Source organism: Emydura macquarii, unplaced genomic scaffold, assembly GCF_026122565.2.
Source record: "Emydura macquarii macquarii isolate MOO-44397 ecotype Brisbane River unplaced genomic scaffold, CSIRO-AGI_Emac_v2 contig_1253, whole genome shotgun sequence".
Taxonomy (NCBI): Eukaryota; Metazoa; Chordata; order Testudines; family Chelidae; genus Emydura; species Emydura macquarii.
Window position 1 is genome coordinate 88,092,599 of NW_027131390.1, and position 25,025 is coordinate 88,117,623.

At 35.2% G+C, this 25,025-nt stretch overlaps 1 protein-coding gene across 4 annotated transcripts in view; it reads right to left on the bottom strand.

Moving 5' to 3' along the window:
- Window positions 1-25,025, bottom strand: part of MBD5 (methyl-CpG binding domain protein 5) — a 218,134-nt gene that overhangs the window by 144,026 nt on the left and 49,083 nt on the right. For all 4 annotated transcript variants that reach the window (XM_067549487.1, XM_067549486.1, XM_067549489.1 and 1 more), the window contains exon 2: window positions 7,503-7,599. The gene's annotated coding sequence lies outside the window, so the exon portion shown is untranslated. The remainder of the gene's footprint in view (window positions 1-7,502; window positions 7,600-25,025) is intronic.

Below are 25,025 nucleotides of genomic sequence, written 5' to 3' on the forward strand. Positions count from 1 at the left end.
CTTATCACCCAGACCCTGCCAAGGAGCCACCTTCCTTCTTGCAGTTCTCCCTTCAATGGATCTCTTTCAGCCCTTTATAGGAATCACAGGACATGCACCTACTCTGGAAATTTGAGAGAGAAAAGTAAAAGTTGTGTTCTTCCCTCAGGATACAGATTGGTTAGAGCAACCTGCTTCTCTTGATCTATGCTTTGTTCTCATTTTACTATATATAATATAAAAATGCACCAACTATTCTAATCTTCTATGTACAATTTTAGAAAGTTAAAATTCAATATACAGTATAAGCTGTACGTCAATCCTGTATTTACATACACAGAGCCTGATCACGGCACACTTATTTGTGTTAATAATTTCATTAAAATCAAATGGACTATTCACCGAAAGGGTGCATGATTGAGTTCTTATTTAGGATTATATACTATCCACTACAGAAAGTTATTAAAACAAAACAAAGCAAAAAAGCCACCACACATTGATAAAGGAGAGAACAGACCTATTAAAGAATCAGAATGCCCGGGACACTAGTATTTCCATTTTGCACGGCCCTTAATCATGGTCTCTTGAATCCAGTCTGTGTGTGAATCATGCATTTATAAACAGCAGTAAAAATAAAGTGTCAGAATATCAGTTGATATATGGATCAGATGGACTATACACAGACAGTTAGCTCTGATTAATTGATTTGTATTTGCTTAGCAAACTAGTATCTGAAGACTTCATGGGTGACCCTCACTGGTCAATAAAGAAATAGAAGTAACACTGATTGCTAAAGAAATAAGAAAACTGGAGGTTAAGAAAATTACCAGAAAAAAAACACAAATTAGACATGGAGTGTCACACAGTACTCTACTTTGCACAAAGCAACCTTAATTTCTACAAGTTTTTCTCCTCTTCTATGTGATTTCTAAAAAGCAGTCATTTCTGTTAAAGCAGTCATGATGTTAATTAAGGCTCTGAACACCTTAAGTAAACCAGATCTAACAAACAGAGAACATAAGAAAAGAAAGTGTGTCATCTCAATGTACACAACTAACAACCCAGAATGCTCACATTAAGAGTGCTGCATGCACACCGAAAAACAAAACAAACCCACACTCTTTCTCCCTAATACACATTTTTCAGGAATTTTTTTGTGCATCACTGTAGAAAAGGTTAAAAAAATCTGGAGAATGATTTTCCTCAAAAGTTTTATTTTATTTGATTTTATGTAATAAACTGCATTTATGTTTGTTGATTTTTAACACAACATAAGCAACAAGCAATTCAACTACATGAAGCAAGGCAGGTAAACTAGAGCATATTTTAAAGGCTATGCTTATTCAAAAGCAAATAATCTGCTCATTGTGAGTCTAACATCTTATAATGTGTCCACAGACTCTCTTAAAAAACTCAGAGGCTTTTCTGGGTTACAACAAAAACAGACAACACTGAAAGAATCCACCTACATTATGGAGAAAGAGCCTTCTATTTCATACGCTTGTTGAACAGGATAGTTAACAGAGCTGGAGGAAAACTTCCCTGGTGCTGAAGTTTGTGCTTATGCCAGTATGTGATAAAAATATGGAGCATTAGAGGACTGATTTTATAAAAACAAGATTTAGTAACCTATAGATATCCAAAACAGAAGGGAGAAGTGGTTTCTCTCTCAACCTTCACAAGCAAACTCTCTATTAGTTAGGAAGCCTTTCAGAAATGCCACCTCCTAGATACCACCACTGTACTATCATCCAAAGCATTACAGGTGCACTACATTGTACAGATCTAAATTAAATTACTTAGCTCCCTGGAGCAGGACAGTGTTTGTGTCTAAATGGACACACAATGCTGAACACTCCGTGCTTAAATCATCATGTTATTATCATTACTGTTCATTATACATTTTAAAAGACGCTCATCGCTTCAGTATTTGAAGATACCAGATTCACAAAAGTAATGTACAGAAGAGGAAAATAAAAGCAAAATTCTATCCAGCTTTAGGCTGAAACATTTAGTGATGCTTGGCCATTTGTATATTAAAATTTAAAGGAAATAAATAACCGGCAAAACGTTCACACTATAAAAGGAAGTGTCTTTCCTCTCCCAGACTTTCAGATCAGAGGTTTTTTCTCGATCCAAATGAAAAATATATCACAAGGTTAGATCTCACTCCCCAAAGATATGAGCAGTCTATACCCAAGCAAGCAAAACACATTCTAAGGATTCCCTTGCCAAAATAAACAGGCCAAAAAAATTTCCTGTCTTTTGCTGGGGTGCAGGAACAGCTCATACAAATATCCTCCCACTGAAGGGTTTATCCAACATCTTTTAAATAAAACGCTCTCCAAAGTGGGGTTCAAATGGAAGTGCTACCTTCTCTCCTTCCTTAGCTTGGTCTCTGTCCAACCAGATTGCCAGTGTATATTTCCTTCTTTTACATTTGGCAGCTGGGCTTGATAAGTCATGAAGTTCAGTGTGCGTTCCAAACCCTTTAACCATTTCTTGTCTGCTTTAATCTAGCAGAGTTGAAGGTTTGAAGGATTGAGCTGAGGCTGCCCACGTGGATCCAGGATTTAACAAATTAAGGGGTTTATTTGGCTCAGATGTATATTATACCCTTTTACATATGGCAACAGAGGTGAATGATATTAGGTGGCATTGAGCACCTTTACAGTTAAACTTGGGCAAAGAACCAAGAAGCTGAAAAACTTATAAGAAAAATGTTACTTAACTAGGACAGATATTTAAGACACAAACACACTGCATACCCTTCCAATAGTACTAATTTTATAGTAATCCAGATTTGGGCCACTGTGCTATGGGCCTATTTGAGTCCCAGCCCTGATGCTTTATCAGCCTGGGTCTAGGCTCACTACTAAGATCCAAAATTCACAATTTTACGTTGCTTGATGAATCAAACAAAGATCTGAAGAATGAGATCTCCTCTCAGCAGTCAGATCACTGCTGCCCGAATGTGTAAAAAGAAGAAAATTAGTTCTACTGGCTGGACAAGCTTTTTACTACATAGATCAGTTTTCAGTGGGTTGCATTGACTGGTCTTGCATTGCCACTGAAAAGATCACATCAGAATTAGAAACATCTTAGTACAAAACAAGTTCTAGAAAACAAAGAAAAGACTACAGCACTAAAAGTATTATTCAATTATTGCCTAAAATATAAAATACTGCAGAAATGCAAGCTAAAAATAATGTTTGCTTACAACTCAATAAATAATAGGTACAAGAGCATTTGTGTATTCATATTTAAAACAAATGCAAATTGGTATAAAATAAATTATGGTCAGCTTATCTACCATAAGAAAGGAGAGGTTTTTATTTGAGCACACGACTATATGGCAGGAACTTCTAAGGCAAAATCTTTGTTCTGAAACAGACATACTAAATGGCCTTAGAAAAGCTACGAACTCTTTGATAAACTGTTCTGTAAAATGAGGATAGTAAAAGTCTCTCTTATACAGAGGGGGGCATGAATTAGTTAATAAGCTAAATTCACATGGCAACACACAGAAGTATTATTATTTCTACTACAGTAGTGTCTATAAATCTCAGGCAATGATCAGGGCCCCATTGTGCTAAATATTGTACAAACAAGCAACTAAGATGAAAATCCTGGCCCAGAGCACTTGCAATCTAGGCATCAGACAGGACACAACAGGTAGATGAGATAAATGTGAAGCTTGGAGGATGACGTATCAAACAAAAACCAGTATTGCATAGAAACAGAAGTTTCAGCTTGCCACTTGCCTAACCAATGCCAGAGAGTAGTGATTTGTAAATATCACTATAGAGGTATGTTTTAGGGAGGGACTGGATTTAAGTGGAGTTATACCAAACATAAATGTGACCCAGTGTTTCAACATGGAAAGCACTATATAGCCTCATTATTATGGAAGGCAAGGAAATCATTCAGCACATTTGCTATGTACTGATAATAAAATATTCAACAAACACAAAATGCCTCTTGAAATGTTTGTGTGTAAACTGCTTTACTTAGAAAATAGGAAAACAATATACAAATTCTAAAAGTTTCAAAAATGGAAACAATTTAGTCCTATTTATTTTACAGGATGGTACAATTTCTGATCCCGAAATACATGGTTATCAGATAGAAATCTGAAGCATTTACCCAAATGCACAATCCTTTCAGAAGTAGAGACGATTCCTGCAATGTAATCTCGTTTAGAATACCATACAGGACCGCCCTGATAACAGAAACTATTAACAGGCTTTAACAATCTATACAAATACTTACTGAAATGATGGAAAACGTATTAAATGTCAGACAGATACCTGAAGACTGGTAAGAGGAATTGAAGTAACAAACGTGTAGTTTCAAGGTTTCATTATACATTCAATTAAACAAAAAACATTCTATAAATTAAATCCTAATTACCATCTATAGAAGACTTTAAAAAATATGATCTATAAAGTATGTATAAGTTAACCAGAAATGCCACTTAAACTGGTTTTATTCTTTTAAGGTACTTTTTTTTTTCTTTTTTCTTTTTTTTAAGTAAAAGTTTTTCAAATAAAATAAATGAACAAGAACAGAAATTACAGTATAGGAAAGACATATTTACAAGGAATGGAGAGCTACCACAGAAGATGCAAAACAGGAAATAAGTTTTGGTCGTTACCATACACTTATTTGTAGTCTGAAATGTACTACCTGAAAGAAAAAACTACGCAATAGACCAGTTACTTTTGTTACTTTTATTCCGCCATCAAGAAAAAGAGTCCAAGAACTAAGCTACACACTGTCAAGTTCATTTTTTAGGATTTTGGTATTGTAATACATCTTGCACAGCCTAATAATGTGCACTTTAAAACAAAACCAAAAACATCCTCCATCCTACATATGCACAGAGTATGGATGGGAAAGACCCAAAACAGATATATTTTTTAAAAAATTTCAAAAAATAAAAATAAAAACAAAAAGTCCTAAAACTTGCAACTGTAACATTCACATGGACCACATAGAGGGTCTAGCTAAGGAATCTTCTGCTAGCACAATAATATACTAACTATAAAAACAATGGCTGTTCACTTGGTCCCTACTTCTGTGGGCAAGCAGAGGTTGGAAGCAATGGAGAGACAGCCAGCTAAGCTCCTGTAGTAGGCAGGGACTGCTTCACATTGCAACCGTTCTGATGAAGAGAGATATAGGACTTCTGAGGAAAATAGGGAGAATAAATGGGAGGAAAAATGGGTGTAGGTCAGTCCCATACCTGAAAATATTTTGGGACATGTACAGGAACATTTCATTGACATTGGAAGATCTCCTGGGCAAATCATATTTTTGAACTATAGGCAACTAACCCTCACTCCCTAACATGCAGCTCTACTCTGAAAATTGACTTTCTAAAGAAAATTATATAGTCTCAATGACTTCCATATCAATTTTCTCAGTTTACAAGCAATAATAGAGGTTTCTTCTGTCTCAGTGCAGTGCTGAGTCAGCCTGTATTCTGAAAGTTGAGTTGTGTTCTTTCTCATTTACATATCCTCACCATTGAAGATTCTAAAGGCCAAATTCTCTTTCAGATTCTAGGGCTCTACTATCTTCATATTATGCCCTCAGTTATACCTGTTGCCATTACATTACATTTAGCACAAATGAAAGGAAGTGTATAATTTGAAGATAAAGAGGTTGCATAAGCAGGCCTGAAATTGGAACTTAGTTAACAATTGGGTTGATACATGATCCAGAAAAGAATCCAATTCACTGTTCCAAAGCTGGGGTGGTGCTGCAGGGCCAACAATATTAAGGTATTTTTGTCACTGAAGCAAACATATATGACTGAGTAAAATGTCACAAGGAGAAAAATCTGCTAAATAAGAAGGTATTACTTTTACAAGTTTCATTTTCAAATAAGAACTTCATTTTCATGGAAAGCACTGAACTAGGTCTTTAATACTTGTAAATAAAAATACTTTTGTATCCTTTCATTCTTCTGTCCCCTCACTCTTCAAATATACACTCTGGATATGTCTTCACTGACAGCGGCAAATTTGCTGCCATCAGATTGATCTATCCAGATCGAATGAGCGGTCAGTGAAGACCCGCTCAATCAATCTGGAAGTCAATGCATTAAAATCATCCCCTCAAGTGGCATAACGCTGCATCGATGGGAACGCACTTCCCGTCAGCATAGCGCAATGAAGACGCCACATAGAAGAGGAGTTATGAAGTTGACGGGAGTTACACAAGCTACTCTGCATAGATTGTGTAACTTCTGTTGACTACCACCAAATTTCAAGGTAAGTGTCCACCTGCCCTCTGTGATTTGGAATAATAGGAAGTATGTTTCCTTCATTTGTTTTCCAATGAGAGATTTTGGGAGATGCTCTACTCCTGACCATCACTGGAAAGAGTTTTGGAAAACGTATTTTATTTTTTAATAAAAACTCATTCCACTGAGAGCTATTGCATGGTAAGCACTTATAAAAATTAGGTAATTTATTTAGGAATTAAATAAGGATTTAGGAGCATAAATTTACATGCCCATTTCTGAAAAACCTGAACCTAAATATATCAATTAAATAAGTTAACAACAAGCTGCACATCATTTTTGGAGCCATCTAACAGACAGAACAATACATAAATTCAGTTGCAATCGAATTAAACTGGCTTGCCAGGAGTTTATTATATTACAAAATTATTTCTTGATTACTTTGCTTATTGATCAGTTGTACTGATAATCAAACGTTTCCAATACAGTCATCAATGAATTCCATATTTTGTCTCAGATTTAATTTAACCAAAAAGGCAAGGGAGGTGGGGTAGGGGGACAATAAAATGTCAGATCTCGTTTTATTAAGTTAACTATAAATAGATTAATTTTTCATGTTACAACAGTATCTCAAGTTTTCATTACTTATTCAATTTACCAATAAGTATAATGGATAGAAAATCCCAAACATAAGTCTCCTGAATGTCTGACATTTGTTTTGGTGGCCAGAGTCTATGCACTTCAAAATAAAGACATATATTAAAAACAAAGCACATGCTGGGTTTTAGAGGCATAACTCCAATTAAAATCCATTAAAATGAGTCACACATTTAAAATTCTATTTAAAAATAATCTAATAAAAGGTAACACTTTTAAAAATCTTATATGTTGTTTACCACTTCTTTTCGACATAAACTCTAATCCTCCAAAAGCATCTCTGCTTGCTATTTATATTCCAAAACATGACATTTTCTGGGTATGAACAGTACTACGCATAGTGTAGTGTGGTGATGGGGGCTATAGAAAACGAGAGAGAGAGAAAGCTAGTTGAATAAAGGTTCCTATTTTTATAACCTAAGTAAAAAGAAAGTTGTGCTTTCTTATTAACACTATGATGATTATCCTTATAATAGACATTCAGACTTCTGAAGAGTTGAATTGGGTTTCCTAACTTTTGATACTGTTCCTTTTAGGACAGATTTCAGATAAAAACAAATGTAACATTTTAGTTTGTATACATGTATTTAAATATAGACAAACGTTTACCTACCTTTGATGTCTAAAAAACCAGATTTCAAAGATTTTGTCTGTAAACACTAAGTTCTTCAACACTTATACATCCAATAACCAACATTCTTAGGCACAATCTAAAAACAAACAGTACATAAATCAGATTGATTTTAGCATAATTGGGCTCTTTTAAAAAAAACAAGCACAAAAACGAATAATGCTGTTAACTTATAATACATATGCTTTTATTTTAATCCTTTAACTATATTAATAAAATATTATGGTTAAGATTTTAAATGCACCAAGTCCAGGAAATCTATAGTTATGGCTCCCAAAGCAACATCGTCATTAAAATAACAACCTAATATGTTAAAGATTACATAAAGCAATACTGAATATACAGATTGGATGTCATAAATGAATACAGAAAGAAAATTATACTATATCCCGTACAACTTTGGAGAATTAAAAGTATTTAAAGATAACTTTGTGAAGAGAATCCCTGAAATTACAAGTTGCAGTTTTAAGAGATAACTTAGTTAAAAAGCAAATCTAATCATAAAATGCCACTTGCTAGTATTTGTTCTCTCTCAAAAATAAATAAAATGTGGCTTAATTTATGATAATGGATAGAATTTTCCGTACCCACATATATTTACATGTCAGAAAGTGAATTAAAATTTTCAAACTATGGTGGTGCATGAAATGTTGATTCACCTAGAATTTAATTTATATGTTAAAATGCCAGTGGAAAGACACTCAACTGACTTCAAGGGAGCATGATCAGGTCAATAGTTCAGTTGTCAGTCTAACACAGGCAGTAAATAGTTTCATTTATCTTTAATTCTTTTAATGTGGTCAACCATATTTCTATAGATAGTATTTGTTCTTGCAGGATTGGAGCATATTATTGCAATGTGTAGCTTGTGGATGGACAGCTGCATCTGTGCGAGGCTCCATTCATTATGTTAACAGGAGCCCCCCATAAACTACCCACAGGACACCCATTGCAGGATCAGAGCCGCAGTGATTAAGGCAACTAGGACAAAAATTCAAAATCTTTATAGCATGCCTCCTATAACTGATATGCTATACTACTCAATTTTGCTGTATTGTTTTGTCTGTACTGCCAGCTTTTTTCCCCATCTTCAATAAAAAGTCAATAAATGAGGGTTTTATGCTGTACTCAGTGAAGCTGATGGTAAGGTTCCTAGTAACTTCAGTGGTGCAAGATTAGGTGCTAAATAACTTTCTTTTAAAGGGTTCCAAAATGGAACTGGTTCCATCAGTTTCTGAAGATGAAGTTTTCAAATAGACTCTCTGCCCACAAAGTATCAAAGGAGAACTGTTTATTATATATATATATATATATATATATATATTCCAATTACTCTAAATCTATATTTCTACTGCTTGTAGGAAAAAAAGCACTGCGTTTAGCTTTTTTTAAAAAAAGTACATTTAGTGACAATTCTTTCTTGCCTACATGAAAAATACAACAAAAATAGTAAGAATGAGATTTGTTATAGTTATAGCTTAAAAACAAAATCTCTGCTTCACCATAATACATTACATATACTTTTTATCATTAGACAGCCCCACAAATAAACAAAACAGACAAGTTTATCAATGGCATATGGATATACAACAGGTCATTTGACAGAGGTATAAAAACCCATATTGGCAGATAAACCTGAAAGACTATTGAAACCATAGGCAAAAATATATTTTCAGGAATAGTAATTCTGCAACTTGACTCCTATATGGCACCAAAAGAAATGTCTGAAATAGAGAAATAAATTAACTTCGAATTCTCTGATCACCACAGTGAGTGAGGAGGTATGACAGTCTAGTCATGGACAGATAAAGGCATTGGATTGAGAGTTGGGAAACCTCGATTCTATTCCTGATTCTGAAACTGACTTGCTATGTGACCTGTTGGCAAGTCACCTCACCTTTCTGTACCTGTTTCCCCTCCCACCCTTTGTCTGGTTTATATATTTGGTCAGAAAACTCTTTTAGGCAAGGACTTTCTCACTCTGTTTGTACACTACCTAGAACACTAGGGCCCCAATTTCAGTGGGGGCTTCTAATCACTACTTTACTCCTAATAGTATTACAGTAGAAAAATTCAACAAGATGTAAGCAGAATGGAGCACTTTCACACCACAAACACCAGTGAACACTACGCCTCAGACTTTGGCACTGGGCAACTTTTAGAATGAGAGAGAAACATGAAAATCATTAGTGAGTTGCAGTAAACTTACTTTTCACCTCAAGAACAAAAATTCAAATCCTAAATTTAAACCAAGAAAAATATATCACCAAGTATTTCACTTACAGCTAAGTAGAGTAAATTACCCCTGCAACTTCTGAAACACTGAAGTGAACATTACGTTAGAAAACTCATTTTTTATAATTACCAGATGTAAGGTCCTCACATTTTTAACTGTGTTGTATGATATCCAATATTTTAAATAGTTTATACAAGGTGCCCACTACCCTGGACTTCACATAAATAAAAATCCATGTACAAAATTACTAAATGCCATACTAGCATCTTCAAAACAAAGACTCAATGTGTTAAATATCCATATCTTACTGTGATTATGGTAACCTATTTTTTTCAATCAAAATGTCAACAAACAAGTTAGCCTTGCACGGTGCCTTGAGGCTTGACACACTCAGATGCTGATGAGCTGTCAATGGGTGAAAATTCCAGAGGATAGAGTGAAAGTTCCAGTCCAGGAACTGAAAGTGGCATTGTCCCAGCAGACTGTAACTACTGTGATGGAATCAATGGAAGAAGATACTCAAAGTAAGTGTCTCAAGTCATTTAAGGTCAACACCAACACCTTGAACTTCACAGTGAGGCATACGGCAAGGTAGTCAGTAAAGGACATAGAATACTGGTGGTAGAAGCTCAGAATGAGTGATCTCCCTGATCCAAAGTGTTGCTGAATATTACATAATGATAAAAGTAGTGAGTGTTTAAAGTGTAATTATGAACAGAAAAGCAGAAGCATAAAAATGGCAACTATTTAATTAACAGATTTGTTTCCTTTGGTCTCTGTATCTACTTACTTTTGTTGATGCTAATAAACTTTTGCTACCTTTTACCTCTGTTAGTATACAGAATAAAGCTATGCATTCTATTCTGGCTCTGGTATCATCAACAGACTTGTAAACCCAAGTTCTGATTTTTTTTCCCCAGTCACAACAACTAATGATTGTGCGAGAACCAGAAAGACACTTCTTGACATTTACATCCCAGGATGAGTTTGCAGTGGTGGCAGATGGAAAAAAACAAAGAAACAGAACCAATTTCATATTACATAACTGAAGGACAAAAAGAATAGTTACTCTGCCCTTCCATTTTTTACAGTCACTTTTCAGATTTCAACTGCACTTTATAAGGATCTTTGTTTGTTTGTTTGTTTTTTACTTCTTCCTGAAAGCTATTTTGCAAACAAACAATCAACTGTTTGGGGCTTCCCTGTCAGAGCTCTTTAAACTGAAACTCAGCCTTCATCTTCTCAAGAAGTTGAGTCTTATAAACCATCATCCTACAATACTTCAACTACCATGGAAAAACACTCTCTATTTTGCCTGTTACATGTTTCTGCCTTCAATAGTTTTTTGATTAACAGACTATCATTCTTTTTTTTTTTTTTGGCTTTCAGTTCCATGGCTAAAATCAAGACAAGTAAATTATAGATAATGTCATTTCTGATTAGTAACTTTAGCAGTCTATCCTTCCCCGACATATAGGCCCATAACAATTATAACAGTGCCCTCCATTTTATTCTCGCCAACTGATAGTTTAAGGAGAATTCTCAAAGCCCATACTTTCCATAATATTGTTTGTTTTTCTGTGTTAACATCCCAAAGTTTAGAGAAGACCTTACTTACAAACCCTATGGACCTGTGCCCCAAAAGACCAGAAAATAAATATTTTTAGCGCATTCTTTGTTTTCAACAGATTCTAGCCTTTTGTCAATATTGTGGAAATTAGACAGAATCCATGAAGGACATATTTTCCTGATCATCTTTACAAGCAGCAGTTTTAGACTCAACAATATGCTAGTTATCATTCAACTCCTCTACCATAGCTATCCAACCGACCATTTCTATTAGACTGAAATCCAACTCTCTCTTTTAGAGATGTCCAAGTTTCATGCATCTCATTTATTTTATTGTTTAAGGCTAGGAAAGGATGAGTTCTGTTGTGTGGCTAGGTAAGAGAGGAGGGGAAAAAGATGTAACCTGTCCTATCTAGACAGATGCAGATAGAAGTTTAAAAATTTCAACTAAGTAAAATATTTTGTCAGCCAGCCTATTTCTTTGTCTTAAATATTATTTTATTTGCTACAGAAATACTTCTACAAGCATAGCAATTAGGGCAAATATGGGAGAAAAACCAAATATGCAAAATGATTAAAGATACTCATTGCTTCAAGAGATCTCTTAACATAAGATAAAGACTCTGGGAAGCATTGCCGATGGACACAAAAGAACATTTGATGTACTGGATTCTGATTCCTCATCAGGAATTTTTTTTTTAAACAAGCTTTCTTTTGATGTCATACTCCTCACATCCTAGACCCAATGAACAGAAATATATGAAGATGTTTATTTGTAAGTTTCATTACAACAGAAATGTATGTTAAGATGTCCATTTGGTTTTATGGAAAATGACAGAATCAAACTAAAGGTTGAAAAGCACTTCAAATGGAAAAAAGTTCTAGTTTACAAAACATTATTAAAAGGTTAAACACAAACTTTTCTGCTTATACAAAGACCAGTCTCTACCATCACGAATCATCCACGGAAAAAAAATGCACAGCAAAATATAAGAGATGTGTAGTCATTTTATTTTCCATTCCAGACACATGACCCCAAAAGCCTTATGAACCTAAATGGATCAGAAATCAAACCATCATCTTGGACCTTTTCTCAACTGCCAAAAGGAGTACATTCTTTTGTCAATTTATTGCATTTGAGGACAACATGGGAAACCTATCATCTTATGTTCTCTTTTTGGCAACACAGGTCCTCCTGTTTACAAGTACTTATCTACTATGTGTGAGCAGTGCTCAGACATAGCTACAGGGAGCAGGTTGCAGAGGGTAGCAGATGACAGAATCCAACCCACCAAATTTTTCCCACTTCTAACAAATGTCAGATTCCAACATCCTCACTTAATGATTAGCACTTTATGTTGCAAGTATTCCCCCTGATATTAATGGGACAATTGACTTGATCCTGTAAGTTGCTGAGCACTCTGGCTCCAATCCTGCAAAGCACCTAAGTATTTACAGGATTATGCCTGTGCTAAAAATGATGTACCCCTTGAAGTGCATCTATGCTGGATTAGGTCCAGAATGCTCAGCATCTTGAAGGATCGAGTATCTAGTCTCAGAGATAGTCATGGAGTTAAACATACTCTTCAACAAGAATAAGTATAGCAAAAGCTGATAAAAAATGTTAATGGGTAGGCTTTCATCACTGGAAAGTTAGATACATACAAAAGTTGTGGAAAATAACTTGTTTTCAAAATAAAATTTAAAACTGCTGGAGACTGTAACCCCTAACAGCAGATGTTATGAGGATGATGGTTTACCAATTTTTCCTTCTTTTGTAATAGCCTTAACATTAAATGGTCTTTTACCATTTTCTTTTAAAATAAGCATGTTTTTGTAAAATATAGTAGTCGTTATAGTAAAAAGTTGAAATTGTCTAATTTCTGCTAATTTATTGATAGCTACAAACATCTCAAATTTGTAACAGGTCAGCCAATTGCTTTGTGATTCATCATTGTACAGGGCTCGAGTTTCCACATTGGCTTAGTATTCCCACCTTTAGTATAATAAAGAGAAACTGAGAATTTTGTTAACTCCTTGCTTAGCTTCCAGAGATCACAATTTGAGAACTGATGGTTTCTGATTAAACAGATTTAATTTCTTAAAAATCTTCTTGGTTATTCCGACCGGTCTGAGTACCACTTGTCTATTCTGGGCAGAAACCTACCCTTCCATTTTTGTGAAATGGCCATTGGAACTCTCAAGAACCAAAGTCTTCATGACGGAGTTAAACTCATATTAGCAAGTAAATAACCTATGACATAATTTTCAGCTGAGGTTTGGCTGCTGAAGCTGTGCATATCACCACAGAGAGGAGTTATATGAATCTGAAGAAATTTGGACTATGTTTCTAGATACATTTAAATAAAAATGTTGAGATGGCTCAAAGAATGGCACTCCTAACCATTTCTCTTTTTAATTCCCCCAACCCTGGCAACCCCCTCCTTCCCTCCTCTCCCTATTCATGTAGATCTTTTGATATTTTATTACTATTACCCCCACACTAACATGTGATGTCTACGTAGGATTGTGTGGTTTGGTTTTGTCTGGTCTTGCAGCTTTGACATGTTTTAAAACTGCATAATTGCATAATTCTATTGAGATCCCCTGCAGCGTACAGTATTTGGAAACATATTTACTCTTTTATACTTTTAACTGCCTGTTTCCTTATGAAAATCAATACAAATTAATCAAAAAGATTCTGGGGTTACTATTGTTCTTGAAATCTACTATACAGTATACATCTCTATTGTAAGCCTTATGAAACCATAAAATTTACAGTCAGAAAAAAATATTTATTCACTCTTCCTATAAGAAAAACAAGCCCAATTAGTGATATTTTACTAGTCTTAAAAAAAAGAAAAAAAAAAGCTACATTCTGCAGGTATGTGGGCAGATAAGAACATAGGAATGCCTATGGTAGGTCAGACCAATGGTCCATCTAGCCCTGTATCCTGTCTTCCAACAGAGGCCAGTGTCAGATGCTTCAGAGGGAATGGACAGATGAGAGCAATTATCGAGTGATCCATCCCCTATTGTCCAGACCCAGCTTCTGGCAATCAGAGGTTTAGGGACACCCAGAGCATGGGATTGAGTCCCTGATCATCTGGGCTAATAGCCAATGATGGATCTATCCATAGATTTTTCCATTGCTCTTATAAAGTAGTAGCCATTTTTAATTAAAATAAAAACAAGATACATGTTCTAAACTAAATTTTTTTAAAAATCTAAAGATTTAACAAATAGCTGAACATGTCAATATTTGCCTTCACTTGGCCCATTATGTCATCCTCCACTCTCCACTTGTTAAAATTTTCGTAACAGGCACGCTTTCATGTTTTCTCCCATGCTATTCATCAATCTTAGAATTTGCTCCCTATAAACATCAACAAAGCTACCTTATTATCCACCTTCAAATCTCACCTCAAAACTCTCCTTTGCCATGATGCCTACAAAACACTTGACAGAGGTTAGGCTATTCATGTGCACCGACCGCTGCCTATCATGCTCACTAATAATATCTCATTTTTTACTTGTACTCCCATCTGTCTATATTTACCAGTTGTCTTGTTTTATGCTTAGATTGTGAGCTCCTTGGGGCAGGGACCATCTTTTTGTTGTGTGTTAGTATACACTTAGCAGAATGGGGTCAATGATTAGGGCTCCTAGATGCTACAGTAATACAATAAACAACATTTAAGTTAGATTCATGGGCAGACTGGTCATACATTAACATCTCATACTTAATTTATTAGTCTCTAAATCCAATTAGCTTTCAAATATGAAAAAATAATTTAAATATGCATGAATATGTATCTATCACCTAGATCAGGGGCTCTCAAACTTTTTTTAATGGCACCTCCTTTGAAAATATTTCAGGCTATGAAGACCCTCTCCAAAAAATGACACCCTTCCCCCACTATGCCACCTTTATTTCTGCACTGTTACTGGTGGCGGTGATGCCTTCAGAGCTGCTCAGGACGAGCCCCACAATAGTCTTGTGACCCCCTTTTGGGTCAGGAACACCAGCGTGAGAAATATTGATCTAGATTTAAGAAGATCACATAAAAGGTGTACAAAATAGTAGGGACCTCTAGATATTTTTGTGTTTGCTTAAAAGTGCAAGATATATTAACTGCATACAGTACTTGTGAAACCAGAGTGCATATTATTGAAATTATTTCCACCAGCTAATAAATATTTAAAGTTTACTATTTTTCCCTTTGTATTTTCAGTGGAAAATCCTTTTTGACTGAGGCAGAAGAATCATTTGCTGCATTGGTTTCCAGTATAAGAGGTGGTGCATTTAAATTTTGCACATCAGAAAGCAGTTGTTCAGCTGAAAACATCAGATCTAAAAAAATCTGAATACAATACATTGCTGGCTATTTTCTTTGACATTTAAACATTTCTGGAACAAATCTCTTATATAAATCTCTGCTGGCTAAGGTTCTAAACTTCACCACCCACAGACAGGTCAGAATTGGTATGACTGAAAGAACATTTTATGTAGTTTATTAATAGACGGCATGGACAGAATGAACACTGCTCTGGATACATCACAAAACCTAATTCAAGGCAAAATGCTTAATTGCCAATTGGGTAAACATGAAACATTATGTTTGCACGTTGATGCAAAGACCACTATAGGCTTGAGGCTGGCCCCAGACTCCTGGGCACTGCCTGACACCAAAAAGTGAGTTTCTTAAAACTGCACAAATGTTTGATGAGAAGGATGAATGGAAATGAAGATTTGATGTGTTTTTCAAACTGAAATGTCTTTACTAAGTAGTTCTCTCTATTTTCCTGAGGTGCTGTTTTCTTTTTATATTACCTGGCTTAGCTTATAGTTTTTGGTCATTACTCGGTAATGTCAAATATGTTGTCCAAATATAAGAGGAAACAGTCCCATACCTGAAAACGTTACAATCTAGGACCCAAATCCTGCAATTGGATCTGTCCAGGTAGGCCCTTGTGTCTGTGTGGAACCCTTTTAGTTTAATAAGACTCCTAACGAGGGTAGGGGTCTCTTCATGCACACCCACAAAAAACTGGTGTGTGTCTATGTCATTAAAGGAATTCCTTTAAGAAGTCTATGAACTTAGCTGCTAAAAATTCACAGTTGCTTCAGCTTTTTATTCTTGAAAGAGAGGGCCAAATTCTGCACTTATATATAAATCCAGAGTATCTCTAATCAAGTTAATTGTGTTACTCTAGATTGACACTGTTGTAAATAAGCTTGGTTCATAGCCCACTAACGAATTGAAAAGATTCACATTGACTTCATAGGGGTTTGGACCAGGATCAACAAGTACAGAATTCCAATCACTTTCTCTGATTAACAGAATATTTGGGAAAGACGACATCTGAGAACCAACACAATAGATTTTAGTACCCTACAATGAATTGCCACTGAAAGACACATTTCTTTTACTTGCATGAAAAGAAAGTAAACAAATTAATTAGATGAAGAATTGCTTCATGATAAAATAACTGTACAAAAGGAAAATGTTCTGATCTCTGAAGCCATTTTATGGCATTGAAATTTTATTATAAAGAGCTGTTAGAAAACCTGTACAGGGTTATAAAAGAAGGAAGATGAAATTTTGGCAAAATATTAGATCTTTTCAAAATCTTTCACATATATCTGGTCCAAATGATATTTTAAGCAAGATATTCATTATAAAAGATACAGTCTGTAGATGTTACCCAGCTTCCTCTCTCTCTCTCTAAAAACCCATCCTGATGATTATAGTTGGTAATGTACATTAAAACAAAAAATTGAAAGCATTAATTAAAAATCTACTGATACTTACAATACTGTTAAATTCTCATGTTATTTTAGATTTTAGAATTCTCACGCCATTCAATTTCAGTTATTCTGATTAGTGTTAACAAGACATATGCCATCGAATTCCTAAATAATATAGCAGGAAATGTTGTGCCTTTTTTGGTTTCATTATATGCATAAAGGCAGCAGCATGATTTGTTTTTTTAAATAGTTACTTTACATCCACTTGTTTAAAATTATCAGTTTTTGTTTAATTTGTTTTTGATAGTGAACACAATGTGAGACTGAAGAACTAGTGAGATTATGACATCCTAATAGACAAGGCAATGAAACTTTAACAATCAAGAGAATTCTAATTAAAAATCCCTTCCTATTTTAAACTCTTCTAAAAATTCTCTTTATTAACATCTATTTAATTCAATCTTCTGATGAACATTTGGGAAATACACAGCCGTTTATTAAAGATTTAAAAACCATGAGCTTTTTCATTTGAGAGCTTAGAAAGCTCCCACTGCATTTTTTCCTAAAGAAACCTCCAGTAAGAACAAGCAATACTTGGGACCAGTATACATTAAAGCAATTCACACCTGCATCTTGCTGCACAAAGCAGGGTTTACAATGGTGCATCTTACTTCAGTAGGTTATCTGATTAAGCTTCACTGATGTAAAGCGACTGTGCACTGGTGCAATATTTCTACACTGGGAGTTTGTACCTCTATGCTGTCATATTGGTTTGAATTTTCTTAAATGTAGATGGAACCTTAGTATCCTTGTTAACTGAGTAAAAAAACAAAACAACATTTTTATAGAAAATAAGATCGCAAAGCAGACAATATAAAGCTGCATCATAAACAACTCCCCTTAATCCCCCTCACCCCTTAAAAGACAAAAATCTCTTTTTTGCAGGTCAACTTTAACAAAACTCTCTTAACTACCATTGTTTTCAATCTAAAAATGTTTTCAAAGGTGAACATTTTTTAATTTTAGAAGAAGCTATCAGTCATCATCTTTGAGAAAACCTGCCTTTCCCCAATTCTGTCCCAACAAGTCTACCTCGTCCATTCAAAGCACAAAGCTTAGCACTTTGGGCTGCCAATCTAAGCACATCACGTTGTCTAACATCGAAGTGGTTCTTAGAGTGACACAGTACTTAGGCCCCAAAATTTAGAAATCAAACCCAAAACACATAATCATGCCATCTACAAGGTCAGAAATGAGCTTAAAAAAATTGCAACCATTAACATCCCTGCCCTCACAAAAACCACTGAGTCCAGAGCACCCAAAAAGTTGAAATGAACATACACATCAGTATGCATTTTACACACAATATATTTTAGCCCAAAAACATGCAGTGAGATGTGATTCTATGTAATCAATATATCTAAACTTTTATACTGCACTCGGCTCTATGGTATATGACTATCTATTAGCTACTCCTGGACTTGTCCAGATAGAAAAACAACAGGTTCATTGTGGCTGATATTAATATTCTGCAATAAGATGGATCACAGAAGCTATTACTCAATCCATGAAATCATGCCAATGAGCTTTGGTACCAGACTACTTTTCTCCTCAGACATTTTCTGTACCAGATGGTCCAATGACTATTTGAGCTTAAGGTGGAATGGGAAGGTACAGAATGTTGGAGATACAGGAAAACCAAATGGTATGGGATTCTGAGGGGGGGGAAGAGGGAGAGCAAAGATAATTTTGAGAGTCTTGAAGAAAATCTTAGGAAGATCAAGGTATGTGTAAGCAAAATGGAAGCAAGAGACAGCTAGGGATGAAGAGTTGTTAAGGGGGAGAGAAAGGAAGAATCTTGTCTTGCTGAGGGTAGTCTACAAATCAGGAAGCTTGAGAGCACTGGAGGGACTCATAGCTTGTTCAAGAAAACTTGGAATAAGCTGGGGTAGAGATAAAGCCAAAGTCCAAAACACCACTACCTGGCTCATCTGAGATTCCAGCACCTACTCTACAAGAGTCTGGAAGACTGATTGTGTGAAAGAATACGTGAACTTCCCAGCTCTTTACAAATCTTATTTTTACTTTTTCTATCTTTTGTCTTCATTTTTATGAGATGGAAGATGTCCCAACCTTTTTATTTTCGGATGTGAAAATGATAGTATGACTGTGTGCATACAAGTACTCATTGAGGACAACATGGAGAAGATGCCAAAAGGAAAAGTTAACAAGGTCTAAACATCCCTAAATATTGTCTCAAACACTAATTAAAGTGTTTTCTGCATTTAAAAGTTTTGAAGGAGACTTCAGATTTTCACCTATAAATTCTGATAAAGAAGTGCTGTTAACCTTCACTTATCAAGAGTGTTCTATTAAAGTTTGTATTATAATATCTGCTATTAGGAAGAGCGGGTTAGTCACCATGTAAGAATTGAAGTCTAAGAAGAAATCTTTATAATTAGCTATGAGATCGTAGTTTAGATATTAGATAATGATTTGGTTTTATTATTCACTGCCATTTATCCAGATTCAGATTACAGAGTTGATTGCCTTTGTAAAACTTTTCAGTTGAGATTTATAACCAGACAGCCACCTCCTTAAAATTTATTTGATGATTTTAATTTAATTTAACTTCAATCCAGCACTTAGATGGATTTGTTTGATTTGAACCTGTTTGACAGAGTTTTATTTTTAGTTTACTTAACATTATTAGTAACAAATTAATTCTGGTGATACATTTTCTTGATTTTGTTTTAGTTAACCTGAGTTTCGATAAAAATGTAAAATAGAAACTAATACTGAGATATATTTCTTTCACTAAACAACATGAATCCAGACGGAGATGCTACTAGCCAGTCAGTCTAAAAGCCTGAACATCTCACTTTATAACCTATAGTTCTCACAAGACAGATTGTTAAACTGTATCAACGTGTATTACATTTAAGGAGTGAGAGGAAAAGAGTCAGATTAGTTTTCAAGGACAGCATGTGAATAAGATGTAGGGTGATCAGTCGTCCTGATTTTATATGGACAGTCCCAATATTCAGGACTTTGTCTTATATTATCCCCCACTTCTCGTCCCAATTTTTCACACTTGCCATCTGGTCACCCTAGTAACATGACATCACTGTGCTAGTGCAGTGTTGGAACATGACCAACAGGGTACTAAGACATCAACAACTCTGCCTCCATTTTCACATTTTCTAGAGAAAACAAGGGTTACAAAATGTAGAAAGGTTAATGTGACTTGAAGAAAGTTTAAAGTTTCTAAAGTGTCATTTTTAACAAAGGTAAAAAAAGTTAAAACAATTTTAGATATTCACTTTGAAATATTTAAAGCAGTATTCAGACTTAAAACACACACAAAATAAGTTTACAATAAAAAAAAATCTTTCCGAGAATAGACCTCATCCTTCAGTAATTTTTTTGGTAGAGACTTATGTCCGGATCCTGCATAAGGATCAACTTGGACAACCTCCAAGCCCCTATGTACTATCTAATGAAGTAAATGAGATTGTATAAGGTCCTGCACTATTGAATCCTTAGAACCAAGATACACAAGAAACTTCAGAGTTACGAATCTGACATTCCTACTCTAGAAACATTCTGACAGAAATCCAGTTTGATCAAATTTTCCATTGTTGTGGGAATCATAGAAAGTTAAGAGGATTTATTACAAGAGTAATATGCCGACTTTAAGGAGATGACTGCATGATAAAACAATGAGCCTTTTGCATATTTTTAGTTATTTTTCAGTGGTGGGTGATATTAAAAAAAACACCAGAAAACCCCAATAAAAATCTATGGTTGTAGCACTGACATCATTTACTGAAGAGGATACACCAACACTCTAAACTCCTGCTGAAAAGATATGTTACTTCCTCTTGTAGAATTTCCATCAATAAAATAAAAAAAAACTTGGCATTCTATCTGACCTTTTACCCAAAAATCTCTGAGTAATCTGAAATACATTAGGTATTTAATTTTCACAATAACCATGTGAGATTGGTATTATACTTATTTTAACTGGAAAACTGAGGCAGAGTGGTTAAATAACTTACTCAAACTCAAAGAGTGAGCAAGTGACAGATGTGGGGAAAAAACCTAGAACTTCTGTCTCCCAACTTTATGACTCAGCCACAAACCCTCTAGTCCAAACCCTCTGATGCTTCTGTGAAAATGGGCACACACAGATAAACAGAGAAATAATTGGAAGGGTGAGGGAAATTAGCTAATTTGTACTTGTAGGAACAAGCAAGAAACAGGAAGATTACTTTCAAATTATGCAAGTGTCATGTGCTCTGCAATATAATGTGTCTCTCTTTCTAGATACATATTATGCTCTTCTTCACTGTTTCAAGTACATTCACCTCCAATTTGTGTTAGTTGATATCATCCTAATGGCATTTTATAGCTTCAAGGCAGCCTCTGTTTATAACAACTCTGACATCAGTTCTTTTAGTAGTATTCCCTCCTCACTCCCCCTTGCCTGAACATAAAATTAAAGACTCTGAAGAAACTGTTTAATAGAGTTGTGGTAATAAATACTTTAGTTGCTGAGTGGCTATTTTCAACTTAATTCTCCATTTTTTAGGCATTTAAACTTTTTTAAAAGTTACCATTTGGGCAGGAGTTTTAATTTTTTGGTTGATTTTGAGACATGGAGATTGCCATTTAAATGCTGATATTTACTGTTTGAAAGCCTACTGATACTAATTACTTTCAAACAGTAAATGTCAGCATTTAAGTGGTAACTACTGTATCAGAAATTGAAAAAGAGTGCTTTTAACCAGATAAAAATAAATAAATATAAATCCATAACTATTCTTCACGTTGCCTTTCTGAAAAGTTAAAAAATGGCATGGAGTTGGGTGAGAAAGAAATCAAAATTTTGAAGTCAAATGATAAACATTTTCAGGAGATAAGCACAAAGTTCCAGAATGTTCAAAAATGTACAGATATGTGATGTAATGATCACATAGTGAAAGGAACGTATCTGCACCATTTTTTATATATTTATCTAATCTCTAGGGAGGAGAGGGACTGAATGTCTATATTACAGTAGACCACCTCAAGATGTTATAGAGCAGTGGTTCCCAACCTGTGGCCCGCTTTCAAAGTGGCCTGCTGCTCTCCTCCCACTGGCTGCATAGGGAGCTGCTGCCTAAGGACCCACGTGGTGAACGTTGCTGTAGGGAGCACTGATATCCTGTCCCCCTGGCAGTGGCTGCGGAAGGGAATCACTGTCTAGAGATCTAGGTGGAGATCAAGGGGCTACAGGACCGGTGCAATTTCCCTGCTGCAGCCAGGAGGAGGGGAGATCAGCCAGGAGGAAGGCAGCCTCCTCGCTGAACGGCTTCCGTCTGGCTGCAGTTGGGGAGTGGGGGGCTGCTGGTGGAGACTGGGTTGTAAAAATGATATCTGTGGCCCTCGAGCCAAAAAAGGTTGGGAACCACTGTTACAGAGGCTTTAGCTGGAGTTCCGTAGTTAAGGTTAAATTGAGTTTTGTACTTAAAGCACAGATTTAACCTTTTCTATGTAAGAAAAACACAGTGTTTGTCACCAAAATTTACATCACTTACTCTTTGAATACTGAATAAACATTTAAGCATATGCTGGTGTGGAGAATGGCCAGTCTGCACAATTCTACCCAGCTACTAGTACTAGAGAACCTAGAAGTAAAATTAACTAAACAATAACTATAAATTAAAAGTTAAACTGATTGGCATACTGACCAACTTCAGAGAAATGCAAATGACAAACAAATAGCGTAAAGAATACATTCCAATTTTAATTTAAGAAAACTGTAATTCTGAAATGCTATTTGTAACATATTACAGATAATATATTATTAACTATATTAAATATAATATATATTACAATTAAATATGATTTCTGTCATCTCTATCCAAAGGTAAGATTTGGGGGGGGGGGGGGAAGAGGGGGATGGAAAAAATGGTTTGTTTAAACTATGTGATCATTAAAAGTATATTCTGAAGAACCACTGGGCTGAGGTAAGTAATAAACAGCATTGATATCCATCCACTAATTAGTTTATGTTTATACAGCTCTTTGTAATTCATGATAGAAGCACCAAATATCATACCCACTATCATCTCTCTCTTTTTTGCTAGCAGCCACTAAGATTCTTTCAGATAATATTGTGATCACTATGGTCCTACTCAAAGCTGTCCATCTTCTCTCTTTGGAATTTGATAACAGCATTCAATGGACATTGATCCTCTTTTGTATTTAAGACCTCTCAAGAAGGAATTTTATTTTCAACAAAATCTGCCAGCTCAGGACCTGTTACAGGGACTCAAAAGATCCAAATGCTTCTAGCTTTGGCATGGTTCTCATAGTATTCCATTCTATGATCTGCAAGTATACACTGCTTCTTTATCTGTTTGTAATGAACGAAGAATTTAATAACATTTTATCCCAGCTGAGAACCTTATTTAATTGTGTCAGTTATAACACCATTGACTGCATTTTGTCAACTAAAATACTAAATTTAGATGCAAGTGTATGTCTTTATCTTTAACACCTGAAATATGTCTATCTATTTTGGATCTTTTTAGATTTATTGACCAGTGTTTCTAAAATACTACGAAGATGATCAATAGACCAAGACATAGTGCTGAAAGAAGTTTTACAAAGGAACAATATCTTGGCAAACATTTGTAACTCTCGCTCATAGCACCATAGCAAATTTGTTCTGAAATAATCTTATACTGGTGGAGATATCAGCACTGAGCTATACCTCACCATTTTTTAAAGAAAAAAATCAGATGCAGACAATGAAAGTTGCAGACCTAAAAGCATCTACATTTCAAAAATTTTATTTTGTTGAAAAAAAAAAAAAAATAGCCTGTTCAGTTCTAAAAAAATGTATTACCTTTAATTGAAAGTGCTAATTGACCTGCTGGTGTATTATATTACTGCCCTACTATTTGCGGACAAGTGTTTCTTCAAAAGGGCACAAGCACAGCCTGGGTTTATTGCCATAAATCTTTTCCTTCTAAAATTATCCTAACCATAATAGAATCATAAAAGATACAAATAGAAAAGACCTTTCAGATCATCCAGGTCATCTTCCGGCTGGTGAAGGTTTGTTCTCTACTGTAAATTAAACATTAGCATGGTCAAGACATGCTATAAGAAGAACAAGAAAACCGTGAAATCTGTTAATCACCTTCATCCTTGTCCTCCCTTTCTTCTCCCCACCTTCAACCTAACTATTTATTGCTCTTACTCACTGTATCATGTCTAAAATTGAGCTGATCCAACAGGTAGACCCTCATGCCCATGAAGAATCACTGAAGTCAATGGGATCCAACATAGGCACAGGTGTCTAACAACACAGATCAGATTGCAGGATCAGAGCCATCCTCTTTAGGACAAGGATTGTGACTTCTGTTTGCTCTGTATAGCTTAGCAGAATTTAGGCAGTATGGTCACATTTTCCAATGTAGGTGCCTAGAGTTAAGCACATGAATCCATAACCAGGCACCTAAAATATCAGGTCACTTATTTACATACCTAAATATGAATTTACTTTATTAATTGTAGGCACCCAAGTTGGAAAATATAGACCTGTATAAATTATATATATTTTCCACTACTGTATCTTGCTTAGTTTAGAAGTCCCAAGATGGAGTTCCCACTGCTTCCTGTGAAAAGTTCTTTCAGTCTAAAACATATCCTGTTAGTAGTGTTTTTCTGGACATTCAGCCTAAATCTTCTTTTATGTAATTTCATCCTTTTATTTCTATCTATAACCCTGTAACACCCCAAATATTTCCTTGTTACCTTCAGTGTTTACAATTTTTTGTGTAAGTTATGTCTTCCCATTGCAGTTTCTTAGCCAATCTATCCGTAGTTAGCCCTTCAAATTTTTCTTCGTAAGTCAAGGCGAGAGTATGCACGTCTTTCTCCCCGCAAATAT